Source organism: Ictidomys tridecemlineatus, chromosome 8 (assembly GCF_052094955.1).
Source record: "Ictidomys tridecemlineatus isolate mIctTri1 chromosome 8, mIctTri1.hap1, whole genome shotgun sequence".
In the NCBI taxonomy this organism is placed as follows: domain Eukaryota; kingdom Metazoa; phylum Chordata; class Mammalia; order Rodentia; family Sciuridae; genus Ictidomys; species Ictidomys tridecemlineatus.
In genome coordinates, this window is record NC_135484.1 from 57,651,962 (window position 1) to 57,666,308 (window position 14,347).

Consider the following 14,347-nt stretch of genomic DNA (forward strand, 5'->3'; position numbering starts at 1 on the left):
CATGCAAGCCAACTACAGTGTACCGAGTCATAGCTTCTCCCTCAGCCTCTGTTTTCTTCCCTTCTGTTCTACAGGTGGTAATCTCAAGAGCATATGCTGATGAAACTCTTGCTCCATTCCATCTCAAAGCCTGTTTCTTAAGGATTCAACCTGTGACATGTAGTGACCTGTTTTAAGTCAGCTATTTCATCACTGTGACTAAAAGACCCAACCAGCACAGTTGTAGAAGATTAAAGGTTTATTTAAGGTCTCATGGTTTCAAGGTCTCAATCCATAGACAACAGGCTCCATTCCTTAGTGCTCAAGTTTAGGCAGAACACTGTGGCAGAGAGAAGCAGCTCACATGGTGATCAGAAAGCAGATAGACTCCCCTGGCCAGATACAAATATATACCCAAAGCCACACCCTAATTCCCACCTCCTCCAGCCACACCCTTCAGTTAGTGCTTCAATTACCAATCAGTTAATCCCCATCAGGGGATTAAATCATTGAGTTATGGCTATAACCCAATCAATTTACCTTCAAACATTTTTGCATTGTCTCACACGTGAGCTTTTGGAGGACACCTCACATACAAACCATAACATGACCCATGAGTGGTGACCCCTATAAAGTGGGACAAATGTCCCTTGAGAGAAAAAAGTCTCAACCTTCTAATCATGAAAAGCCTTGTTCAAAGTATTTTGGGAAGACAGTGAAGCATCTTTAACAAGACCAAGCATGCATTTTAGGAAGGTTGCTCTGGAAGCAGAACACAGAATAAGCTGGAGTGGCAAGAGATCATTGCAGTCCAGCTGGAACAGTGACGGTGGAGCTGGAGGGGAAAGCCCACTACAAATTGGGAGTACTTGGTGACGAATTAGTTGTGAGGTTGAAGAAGGGAAAGAGTTGAAGTTTACAATCACTGCTAATTTGTGACACTGGTCAGACTAGTTCATGGCAGAGCATTTAGGAAGAAAGTAAATTTCAAGTAGGATGAGTTCAAAGTATGTAATTGTTTAAGTCAGCTTTTCCACTAAGGGACCAAAAGACCTGACCATAGCAGTTTTAGAGGAGGAAAAGTTTATTGGCAGCTCAAGGTTTCAGAAGTCTCAATTCACAGATGGCCTACTCTGTTGCTCTGGGCCCAAGATGAAGCAGACCACCACAGCATAAAGGTGTGGAAGAGGAAAACAGTTTGAGGTTTTGGTCACTAGGAAGCAGAGAGAACTCCGTTCACCAGGGACAAAATATATACCCCAAAGACATGCCCCCGTGATTTACCTCCTCCAGCAGCACCCTATTTGCCTACAACAGTTACCACTCAGTTAATTCACTCAAATGGCTTAATGCGAGTTGGTGGTATAGTGGTGAGCATAGCTGCTTTCAAATGGCTTAATGCGATGATTAGGTTAAGGCTCTCATAACCCAATCATTTCACCTTTAAACTTTGTTTTGTCTCACACACGAGCTTTTTGAAGGATAACTCATATCTAAACTATAACAACCATGAATTCAAAGTGGACCATCAAGGAGGAAATATTCAGCAGGGATATATATGTGTGCAGGTATATACGTACGTGTGTGTGTGTGTGTGTGTGTGTGTGTGTGTGTGTGTGTGTGTGTGTGAGAGAGAGAGAGAGAGAGAGAGAGAGAGAGAGAGAGAGAGGAGAGATGGGACAGAGAGAGGAGAGAGATGGGACAGAGAGAGGAGAGAGAGAGAGAGGGAGAGAGGAGAGAGGGAGGGAAAGAGAGAGTGAGAGACATACATCACATCATGTTACTTATATTCATACCCTGAATAGTTCTGAAGGCTGTATAAATAGATGAAAAAAATAAAGTGAAGGAGATTAAGACAGGAGAGTTTAATCCACACAAGACAGACCTTACACAACAACAGCTAAAGAAGGATGACCAAGTCTGTCCTGAACTTCCCTGTGGTAAAACAGAGGGAAATCATTGTGATTTTTCTTGGTCTGGTCTTTCTTATTTGGTCTTAACATTTATTCTGTCAAGAATGGCCATTTATTAAGATAGCTGTGAACTTGAGGGGAAAGTTAGGTTCCAGTGTATTGATCAAATGAGACGCTATGAGGAGATAAAACTAAATTGCATGAAACAAAAGTGTTACTTACAGAGTCAGAGAGCTTAGGATTGCTGACAAGTAGCAGAGGAAAATCCAGGAGATGTCAGGGAGCTGAGCCAACACCAAGGAGCTGGAGAGAACTATGGGACTATTCTTTTAGTAAGGCCCATAGGCCTCATGGATTGGCTGATTTAAGGAAAACTCGTGCAAGGTACGAGGGCTTGTTTGCTTGACTCTGGTGCTGACCCGTAGGTTCATCATGGTCAGCAGCTGTGTGGTATATTGGTCTGGGGTCCGTGGAATGAGGAACAAGGGGCTCTGATTATAAACAACCACACACACATGGAGGGAAAGTTTTAACAAAGACAAATGTGACAATTTAATGCCAAACCTATAAATGCATGTCAAGGCAGCAACTACCTTAAATTTGTGATAGAAACATAATTAAGCACAGGGTTCATTGAGTCTCAGATTAAAAGCATGTCTGTGTGGGCTAGAGGTGTAGCTCAGTGGAAGAGCCCTTGCCTGGCATGCACAAGGCCCTGGGTTTGATTCCCTAGCACAGGGATGAGGCAGGGCAAGGAATCAGTGGCTTCAGAGTCTCACCTGTCCTCAGGCAGTGAGTTCTAAGGGGAAACATCTTCCAGAGCTAATCACAAGTTGGCTACAAACAAAAGGAGACTTAGAAGAGAAGCCCATGGTAGAGAAGGAGATGTAAGAGTCAAGGGGTGGAGGTGGTAGTGATGATCTGGGCACAAGGAGAGTTTGTAGTGAGAGAACTAGAACCTAATTTCCCCTCAAATTCACAGCTATCTTGACTTACGGCCTCTCCTAACAGAGAAACTTTAAGACCAAAGTAGAAAGACCAGATGGAGAAAAATCACAACTATTTCCCCCTTTTTTTTTTTGCCACTAGAAAGTTCAGGACAGATTTGCTGGCCATTCTGTAGCTGTTTAACTTCTGCCTTTTGTGGATTAAACTCTTCTGTCTTAATCCCCTTCACTTCATTTTTCCATCTATTTTTTTAATCTTGTATATATTTATACAGCCTTGCTTTGGAACTATTCAGGCTATGACTGTGAAGCCTAAGGATGGAATCTTGAAGATGACTGATATTTAAGAGAAAAGCTGGAAATGTGAGAGGGGAAAGAGAAGCATAACTGAGCTGCCCAAGGCTCACCACCATCCGAATTGCAGATGCACAAATTGGAAGTACTTGCAAATGTATTTAATTTCAACCATCTACTTACATGACAGCAGAAACTGTGGTCTTAAAATAAACCAATGAGAACCTTTTGATGTTTGTCTGAAAGGGGGGGGAGCAGGAATCTCTATCCTGTCTTTTCAAAAACACAGGTAAAGTCACTGTCCATTAACATAATCCAAACGCAGAGGGAATATTAGGTTATAGCAATGATGCCATGAAATAACTGGCATTACACTGGCAGATTTTCTACAGGAGGCATTAATAACATTTTCTATCTTGACTCTAATTTTAAAGTAAAAACTACATCACCTCAGGAGTAACTGAGTCATCAGGAAAGATAATATTTTTGAAGAATAAGTTTCTCCCACCAGCCTGTCTTAAGAGTATAAAAGTTATGTTCACTGTTTTCTATTTGCTTTGCAAATAAGTTCCTCTCTGCATCCTACCTTAACAAAGGAATCACTCAGTTTATCTCTGGATCAGGTGATAAATGAAAAGAGGTAATCACTGCCCTGAAAAGAGTTGAGGTCAGCCTACTCTCTGAGAAGGAAGGCTTGAAAGAATCAGTTCAGATCATCGCAGGCACTGTTTTCCAGAAGAGGATGGTGAAAACATGAACACCCAGAAAAAGCAAAGAAACCATGTAAATAGAAATGACAGCATCTCCTTAATCCAAATAGCTTCTGATAAGTCTTCAACCAGTGGAAATGTCATGGGGGGAAATACACTATTTTGCATCCAATTTTAAAAGAAATAGAAAATAGGAGTGGGCTGTGGATTTTGAAGGAGAAAGGAATGAACAGATGTAAAACAGGCAACCATATGAAAAGCCCATTGAGGAGAACTGGATGATTAATACACTACAAACATGCTGGGACAGCATGATTTATCTCCATCTCAGACTGGAAACCTACGATGCAGAAAATGAGGTTAAAATGAAAAATGTAGGAAATCCTGACAAACAGCAGAATAATGGATAATCTATGTTTAAAGTAAGGGGATAAATTAAAAAGGAAGAACCATGGAGCCGGGGTTGCGGCTCAGTGGTAGAGCGTTTGCCTTGGCATGTGTGAGGTCCTGGGTTCAATCCTTAGCACTGCATATAAATAAATAAAAGATACACTGATATGGCTGGGGTTGTGGCTCAGCGGCAGAGTGCTCGCCTAGCACATGCGAGGCCCTGGGTTCGATCCACCACATATAAATAAAATAAAAATACAGCTACAACTAAAAAATAAATATTTTTTTAAAAAGATCTATTGATGACTAAAAATACTTTTTATAAAGGAAGAACCAAAATTCTTCTCATAAAGAGTTCAAGAATCTTATGACAAGTCTTCATGAGTATGCAGAGTTAGAATACCTCTGTAGACAACTTGGGATTTTTCTCTAGCACAAGACAAACCATAGATCTAGAATGAAATAGACCACAGCATTTCTTAGTAAGATGATGATGTTTTAGTAGGAACAAAGAACATGTTACAGAGAGAGAAAGGGTAGGAAATGGAAGCCATACATTTTTCTGGTAGACAGAGGAATGATTCAGAATTCCCAAGAAAATAGCGGTACTCAGATAACTGTCATTGCACAAATTAAAACAACCTAGAACTAAACTTGCTTTTTGACATATTCTAATAACATTAGATAAATAGAAATAAAAGATCACTCATCAAGTGCCAGACAAGTTGGTTCATATATACAAATGGTTCTCTGCTTGCAGTGGTTTGGCTTAATGATCATGTAACTATACAATGATTCAAAAGCAGTCAGCATTTATTAGAAACCATACTTGGAATTTTAAATCTTAATCTTTGCCTAGGTTAACAATGTGCCTTGTGATATTCTCTCAAGATGCCAGGTAGAGGCAGCTTCCAACCAGCCTCATGACTACGAGGGTCAGCAACTGATATTCTCTGCTTTACTGTGTTGCTAAGCTATGATGTTCTATAGGTCAGGTGTATTAAATGTTTTTTCAGCTATGATGGGTTTATTGGGATGTGATCTTGTCATAAATCAAGGAGTATTTGGATTCCTTTTCTATAGATGAAGAAACATACTCAGAGTGGACAGATATGAGAATAACTGTCAGAGAATAAGATTAATACATGGGTCAGACTTATGATGCCCTAAGAGAACAGGGTACTTCATAAGCCTGTGGTATCATTTAGGGAAAAGTAGTGTTTTCCTATACCTAGAAGAATAAGTCTATTTATTCTCATTTCTCAAGAAAGACCCCCAAGCTTTCTGGAAAATTAATTAAACAGCTATAATTTAATATGTTAATGCTTTTGTTAGCACCGTCCTTTATTTAAAAATCAAGAGCAGTCTCATGTACATATCTTTCTTTATTAAATATTTTTATGACTTTATTTCATTTGGTATTTTTTAAAATTATTTTTAGTTGTAGATGAACACAATGCCTTTATTTTATTTATTTTTACATGATAGGCAAGTGCTCTACCACTGAGCCACAACCCTGGAATATTTTTTGAACTGTAAAATTTTATTGAAGTATATATAAAGTGTGCACGTGAGACCCTGTCTCAGAATAAAAAATAAAATAGGGCTGGGGATGTAGCTCAGTGGAAGAGCACCCTGTGTTCAATCCCTCATACCGAAAAAACAAACAAAAAATTGTTTATGTATGAGAATCTATATAGTTGCACGTGGTCGTAGTTTGTTTTCATTAGTGTATAGTATTTCACCAGTGACAGATGTTTGTCCTTATTTTCAGTTTTGACAGGAAAAACAACAACTACATTTCTGCAGATACTCCATGGGCCCTTTTGGTGAGTATGTGGGATCTTTTGCAATAATTCAGATTTTTTGGCAGTATTTTTAAAGACTTTGAATGGAACTTTAAAATATATCAGTTCTCTCTTTTTAGTGTATATTCCTCATGTGTTGTGTACTTAACATATCCTGTACATGTTCCAAGAGCACAGGTGCAAAATTTTACCTAGTGTACAAGTCAAGGAATAGAATTAGTAATATACACGCAATGTAAGAAGATTTCAAATAATTAATGCAATTTATCTGGGGAAATCAGGTATTCTATTTCCTTTAAGTCAGTTTTGTTAAGTCAGAGATAAATTCATAGGAAATTATAATTCATAATTACAGGACTGACTGTAATTGATGGAGCTGTGTGCAGGTACACAGCTTCATTGTATCATTCTCTTCCTTTCTGTGTTTGTTCGAAATTTTTCATATCAGAATATTTCTTAAGTTACCAGGGATGATTATATTTTATAAATGTCCTTTTGATTTACTACTCAATAGTTAACTTAAAAAATTAAAAAGTGGGCTAGGGATGTGGCCTGGGTTCAATCCCTGGTATAAAACAAACAAACATTAAAAAGTGAATTCAGCATTGCCAATATAAACTTGATACAACTTAAATCATTTGAATACTTCCTCATCTGTTTTAAGGGAAAGACTTAGTTTGATATAACTTAGTAGTTTTATCCTTGAATACTTCAAATACTTTTTATAATAAAGTGAATATGAAGGAAAATTATTTATACTAATTGCTAAAACATATAGCAAAGAATTTTAATGGTATGAAGACTGTCAAAATCTCTCATTTTCTTGCAAAGACTGAATCTTTAAGTCCATTTCTTCAAGCTTAGCTTCTTCCCAAAATAGATACCAGCACTAACAGCAATTTCATGTCTCAATTTCCCTGCTACATAACTACTAGAATGCATTTCACTCTCTTCAGAACAGGAATTTCACTGAATTTATCTTTGTATTTATAATCCAGCAGAGTACCTGGCCCCTGGTTCATACTCAATAAACAGGAGGGTTATATATTGCATTATGCCAGTTCCCGCCTCCCTCACCCGCTTATGGTGAAGTTTAAAGGAGATGAAAGTCAAAATCTTGTAAATTGAATATGTGATTAGGTTTGATCCTCTCCCCACCCCACCCCCAGGGAGAAAGCAGGGCATTGTCATCGTTTGAAGAAGCTTCTTTGAGTGGAGGAGAAGGCCACTTCTGTCGCCCAGTCCACCATCACAAGCAAATGGGGACACGTCCTGCTGTTTTTATTTCTTCTCTCTTGGCCAAGTGGGTCTACCCAGAATGGAATGAAGAGGTTGGAGTCAAGGGAGAACAAGAAAAGCTATTGCCTGCTGCCACTTATGCCATGGTTATCTCTTCAGGGACATGCCACTCAGAGGATATTTTGACCTTCACTTAGTCATTTTGGTTAATGCTCAAGAGGGACATGGTGAGAACACATGGGAGGGCGCACATCATAAGTAAAGAACACCAAAGAGTGAGAATTGCTCCCTGTATTGTTACCCAATTTATTTTCTGAACTAGCTCAGACATTAAATGGAAGTAACATAAATCCAACCTCTCTCCTTTGTTCTTGACAAGGTAAGAGAAGTTTGAGGGGTCACTTATTATTCCTGCCTTTTTTGTTCTTCCACAGTCAAGACAAAATAAAATAAATAAATAAAATAATTATACCAGACTAATAAATATAATTAAATATATTTCATGGGAGTGTGAAATTATCTCAGTTAAATTTGAGCTTGGTATTTAATCTGCCAGTTTATCATATAAATTGATTTTTCTGCACAAATCAAAAAATGAAAGAGATTTTTTAGAATAAATCTCAATGGAACTCAATAACTGGTCCATTATGAGCAGATTTTAAAAAGCCACAATTAAGAGGTGGCCTACATATATTATATTTTAGGTGTTTAGAGGAATTTTTATAATTTCTCCCTTGTCTAGCAAATACTTGTTTTTCTATAAGGCATAAGACGGAAATAAATTAAAGGGCTGGGGTTGTGGCTCAGCAAAAAAACACTCACTAGCATGTGTGAGGCACTGGGTTCAATCCTCAGCACCACATTAAAATTAATTAATTAATTAATTAAAGCTTTGTGTCCAACTACAACTAAAACAAACTTTTTTTTTTTTTTTTTTAAAGATGGATACATTAAAGAGTTACACACTCAGGACTGGCTAAGGGACAGTTTTACATTTGGATATATTTAAATCCCTACATCCACTTCTTTTCTTTCTGCAATTACGACAGCTTCACTTCTCAAATCCTCCTGTTACGACTCTGGACAAGTTCTTCCACCCCTCGCAGAACACAAGCATACAAATTAGTCAATCCTAATCCACAGGAGCCAATAACATGCATGTAGCTCAGAAACATTCCTCATAGCATTCCTTCCTCATAGCATCCAGGAAGGACCTCACAACCTACTTAGTCCCAAAGATCAATTTACTCTTTGAGTCAATAATCTCAATTCATGAGGAGAATCGTGCACCAGATATACTTTATACAATTTACCTAACTAGGTAATTTTTCTAGGGAATGTGGTTACCTACACATTGAGAAGCTGTTTTCTTTACTCAATAGGGAACTGGAGTTTCTTGAAACATTGAAGGGAGGGGAGGGATACCTTCTCTTACCATCCCTTTCTAAGCTTCTCTACTCTCCAATCTCCTTTGGCAGCTCAGGGATGACAAAGAATTGCTGCTGGTTGTCTATGCAAGTTAACCAGATCTGGCCCACTTGTATGCTTGCCTCTGAGATGGAAGGAAGTCAAAGTCTCTCAAACTAAGATCAGTTGCTTTGGTTCCATTTCCAATACAGGTTGGTTCATTTTGTTTTTTTTTTTTTTTTTTTCTATCAATCACTTTGGTTAGAGAGCAGTAGGTAACACAACAAAGGAATTCATATGGCCCAAAACAGAGTGTGTGTGTGTGTGTGTGTGTGTGTGTGTGTGTTGTTGTTGTTTAGGTAATTTAGAAAAAGCATACTGTATTTGAAAGATACCAGGAATCAGTGTCATGTAACCCAGTTTCCTGTTGCATTAAATGTCTCTTACATGTACATACTTGTCAGTGGCCAAGTGAATTCAAAAGCAAAACCTGCGTAGCACAGCCTTCACACAGCCTTTCCCAGATTCTGAAGAACAGCTTGTGGTGCCTGTTTGATCCAAGGAAGCCTGGCTCCATTGCAAGGATGGCTTGCTCATTCTGCTGATGAATTAGTTGTATTAACGTGCCAGAAACAAAACAACAATCTGGAGATGATTTCTATAAAACTTGATGTTTCATCCAAATGTGATTAACACAGCCAACAATTTTGCCCTTGCTACTGTGAAATAACTCAGAGCCAGAGGTTGAGTTAATCAGGGCTAATCTTTTGTTCACATTTACAGAACTGTGTCATTTGATTTTCCTTCCTTTCTGGATAATAGGTTTTTTTTTTTTTTTGGGTTTTTTTTTTTTTTTGAGACAGTCATAAATAAGACTCTTGTTTTTCCAGTCTGAAGATTTTTTTTTTTCAGTTTGAAGATTTTTCAGTGAGAATCAGAAAATGGAATTTACCAGACAAGAGGTTCATCTGGGGTTGCAGAGGACTCAGGGGTATTGACAACTAAGCAAATTTTGTAATAAACTGGACATTAGATAGATAATGGCTTTCAAAGCTACAGTGTGGTAGGTCAGAAGCTATAAACATAGTCTGGTCTTTATACGTGGGGAATCAGCAGAGGAGTATGGCTACATATGCATACTTAGGAATTAGAGTGAGAGAGTTTGAACATGGTCTCCATCACTTTAGGGCACAGTGGAAACTGAAAATAGTTGCCAGAAACTGTTCTGTGCCTCAATTTCCCATCAGCAACCTCAATGAGAAACTGAATGAGAATAGTCTAAGTAAAGCTCCTAACACAAAGTAAGTGCTCGACAAATAGTAGCTTTTCCTACTAGCTGCTTAAATATTAAATGAATGTGCTTTAGATGATGGTAATGGTGACACACCGAATTGAAGAAAATAGTGAGAATTTATCTTATTTATATTGGTGCTAACTCAAAGTATTAATACACTAATTTTCTACATAATTCACACTGACTTTTTTATGTGTATTTAGTAGATTTTATATATATACACTTTGTACATGGGAGAAAACTGATGTACAGAATGCTTTCTGAATACATGATGATTTGATGACAGCAATCTGACTCAGAAGGTGGCAAACAACTCAGTGTTTGGGTACAGAACATGATTTCTATTTTAAACATCCGAATCCTTTAGATCTCAGTTTCTTTAGCAGGCAGGGTTTGAGATGCAGACAAGATAACCTCATAACCCCTCCCTGATTCTTCATCAAGTGGTGAAGCTGGGATTAAAAATGAGTCATTTAGATACCAAAATATGTGTATTCAATTACTGTGTTAGACTGCTTCCCAAGTTAGGGCCAGAGACAGCCGTTTGCTAGAATTTCCCAACCAGCAACATGCTAGAGCAGCAATATGGTGCAGCCTTAATAGGTGCAGCCTGTTGGAGCCCCTGGAGTTGAAATCCAGCTCTGCCACATAGGCTGTTAAACACTGGAAAAATGATCTCTCCTCACCGAAGCTTCCTTATCTAGAAATTGGGAATGGAAACAATATCTGCTTATAAATTCATAGGAAGATTAAGCACCTTAATACATGGAGCTTGCTTAGAAGATTGCCTGACCCCACTATAAGCAGTTGTTAGCTGTAACTTACTTTGATAGGCATCCTAAGATTTTGTGTTTCTTCATTTGTTTGTTATTAGATATCAGGCAATTTCTTTATTTGCAACACTTTCTATTTTGTTTTAAAAATCTGCATATGGACCGTTTATCTCTTAGTATTGACTTCTTCAAACACTGCTCACGTATGAGTTTTTGTTTTATCTTTGTATTTTCTATATTGCAGGGCATTCCAGGAACTGCAGGAGATATTTCTAAATCAAGTCATCTCTCTTTGAGTAATATATATGTTAAATTATTTATCTTTGGGCAATAGTTCAAAGATCACTGAGTTTTTAAAAATGGGTTTTAGGAATGTTTTATAAAGTTCTGGGATGCAAAACTATAGACAAGTCTTATCTATGAATTTTGGTTCTGATCATAGAGCCAGGCTCTAAACTGAGCATTTAAGGCAAAAATTAAAGACAGTTTTTTAAAAACTCTTGAAAATTTGCTAGACTACAGGACAGTTCTGTCTTTTCGCAAATCCAGAGTTGACATTTTTTCTCAGCTTTGAAAATTAATATTTCTTCCACTGAATACTTTATGAAGCAATTGCCTTGTATATAAGGAATTTTTGTGTGAAAAATCTATACAACATAAACCAAGGACTTTATATATGCCATCTTATTTTCTCATTATAATGACTTAAAGAAGTGTTATTGTTCATTTCATCTGGGAAGGACCGAGACCAGGCAAAGCCAATGACTTGCCAGTGGTCACCAGCAGCCGAACTACAAAGCATAATTTTGATCTCAATTCTCTTGCACATGAAAGCCTCTTGTTTCCCTGTACTACATGTTCCCTTTCCCTGGAGTCACTCTTAGATGGCGTTGAGGGACACAAATTGTCTTATATTCTGCTCAAGACTGCTTAGTATTAGAGAGAATTCTGAGTTTATTGAATACAAAGACATTGGAGACAATCCAGAGAAGATTAAGGAACCAGTTTGAAAAAAGTCCCAAGAGGGATTCAGTTGAAGAGTGGAAAGATTTAGAGAGGGACAGAAAGGGCATTACTGACTCTGCTGGGTTTTAGGGCCATAAATAACTCATGCAGGAAAATGAAGGAAAATCAGCCCTGGCTTATTGCTGCTTGGTTGCAGCCCTTCTGGAAAATGGGGTTGGCTGGGTGAATGGCCTCCTGATATGTGCCTTTCTGTATTATGATTCTAGGAATCCACTCCCAGGCATTGCTAATAAACGTAGCAAAGTGAGAGAGATTGGACACCATCAGCTGACTCCTGGAATGCCTTTCTAAAGGAGAAGAGACAGGACTCTTTTCCTCACATTTACTGATGAGTAAATGAGACCTAGAGATACAACTCACAGGAAAATGTCTATTTAATGGACACTTCCGATGACCAGGAAGCCCCAAAGGAAAATGCTTTTCATGTCAGTTTCTCAGACTCCAAAGACATCACTGAAAGAGAGGAGGGGGGGATGACAACAATTATGGGAAAAATGTCTAGGCCTGGAGGAGGTACACAGAGGTACTTAGTCACTCCCAATTGGTGGGTTGGTTCGATTAGAGGAAAGGTTGTCCAGTGTTGCTTGTGGCTGTGCCATCTTCCAGTGGCCCTATGAGCAGCCCTTCTCTGCTATTTAAATAGGTCTGTAAAAGGGGATAATTATCACCTGGTCCACAATAAAGTCAAGATTCTTTTTGAGGGATGAAGGGTGTACAGGGATTGAACCCAGGGGTCTTAACCACTGAGCCACGACCCAACCCCTTTTAATTTATTTTTTTCTATTTTGAGACAGGGTGTTGCTAATTTGCTTAGGGCCTTGCTAAGAAGCTGAGGCTAGCTTTGAACTTGTGATCCTCCAGCCTCAGCCTCCCAAGCCATTGGGATTAGACACTTGCACCATAGCACTTGGCTCAAAATCTTTTCTTGTGCTTTTGGCTCTAAAGAGTTCTTTGCCTTTTTAATTGCTTTTTTTCCTAATAACACACAATATAATTCATATAAAAAGGAAAAAGATGTAAAAATGAGATAAATATCACTTTCAATATCAAAGATCATATATTTGCTACACATATTTTCCCTTACAAAACTCGGATATATGTGGGTACTAATGACAATTAGTTGTGAAATAGCTTATGTGCCAAATACTGCTAAGAGCTTACTTCACTTCATTTCATGGAATAAAAGCAAACCCAGAGAGGAGATGCTTGACACTTCCTCCAGGTCCAGTTCAATCTGGCACCTTTAAAGATCCAGATAAATTTCTTTACCCTTTCCTTAAAAAGAAAAAAAGAAATGATACTATACATCTGAATCATCTTATCATCATAATTATAGTCTTAGAAGCATGGTTAATATTAAGACCTAAAGAGAACTAATGAAAATTAAAACTGATCAGCCTCCAGGCTCTAGTAATCTGAAAATTCAACAATGGCCCACCCCACTTAGTCATAAGCACAATGATGGAACTAGCTGTCCAATCTCAGAACTGTTAAGAGTTTGTGAATCAGCCACACTTTATTCCAATGATATTCTATGTGGATCTACTATTCCATTCAGTTCTAGCAGTTATTTTGTGAATGCAATGCTACTATGCAGCTGGCAGTCCTGTAAATTGCCATAGCCACTTTAGAGAACAGTTTGTTGGTAGTAGTAAAATGAAAATGGATATAACTCAGAGCTCTACTTCTGGATACATGCCTTAGGGAAATCACATAAGTATATAAGAAGTCATGCACACAGCATTGGTTTGTTATTTCAAAATTCCAGAAACAATCTAAATAGTTAAGGGAAAGGATATATTGTGACATACAAATATAATAATAATAATAATAATAGAATAATATCATGAAATCATTTAAAAGAATGATTTATATGTTAGGAGAGAAATGAGTACCAAGCTATGTTATTGTCCAAAAAGATAATTAACAAATACAGTTTGATGCCATACAATATATATTAGTATATAATACTATATACACATGTTATTTGTATAGTAAAAATACACAATAATAAAAAAAGAAAATGAAGGATATAGAGAAAAGAGCTAGAGAAAATTATTAAAAGGATTACAGAAAAAAATCAAAGAAGCATCAAAGGAAGGAAGCAAGGGAGAGCAAGCCAGACTAGATAGGATCTGGAAACAGGGACAATTAGCAAGGGGTTGAGACTGAAGGAGGAGCAAGTTGATGTCAAGGGGCAGGAAAAGGGGAGACTTTGGAAGGCTCAAGTTAAAGCTTTACCAAGCGGATTAAGTGAGATTTGATTTAAGTACTTTGCCTGCTCCTAGTTCTTTACCATAAACATTCCACACATTGCTGAACAACTTTTTATGTAAGCAGAGTTCACTGTCATGGTGGCCTACTTCATGGATCCTGTTTGAAGTGCTAGGACCTAGGTATGGTAAGAAAGTGTGGGTGGCCTCTAGGAGCTGAAAACAGCTTCTAGACAGGAGAAGCCAGACAGCTGTCCAGCCACAGTAGTTGGAGTCAAGAGAAGAACCTGAAGGACCTGAAGGACCTGAAGGAGGAAGACTATTGATTTTGGACACACAATCTTTGAAGCAAAA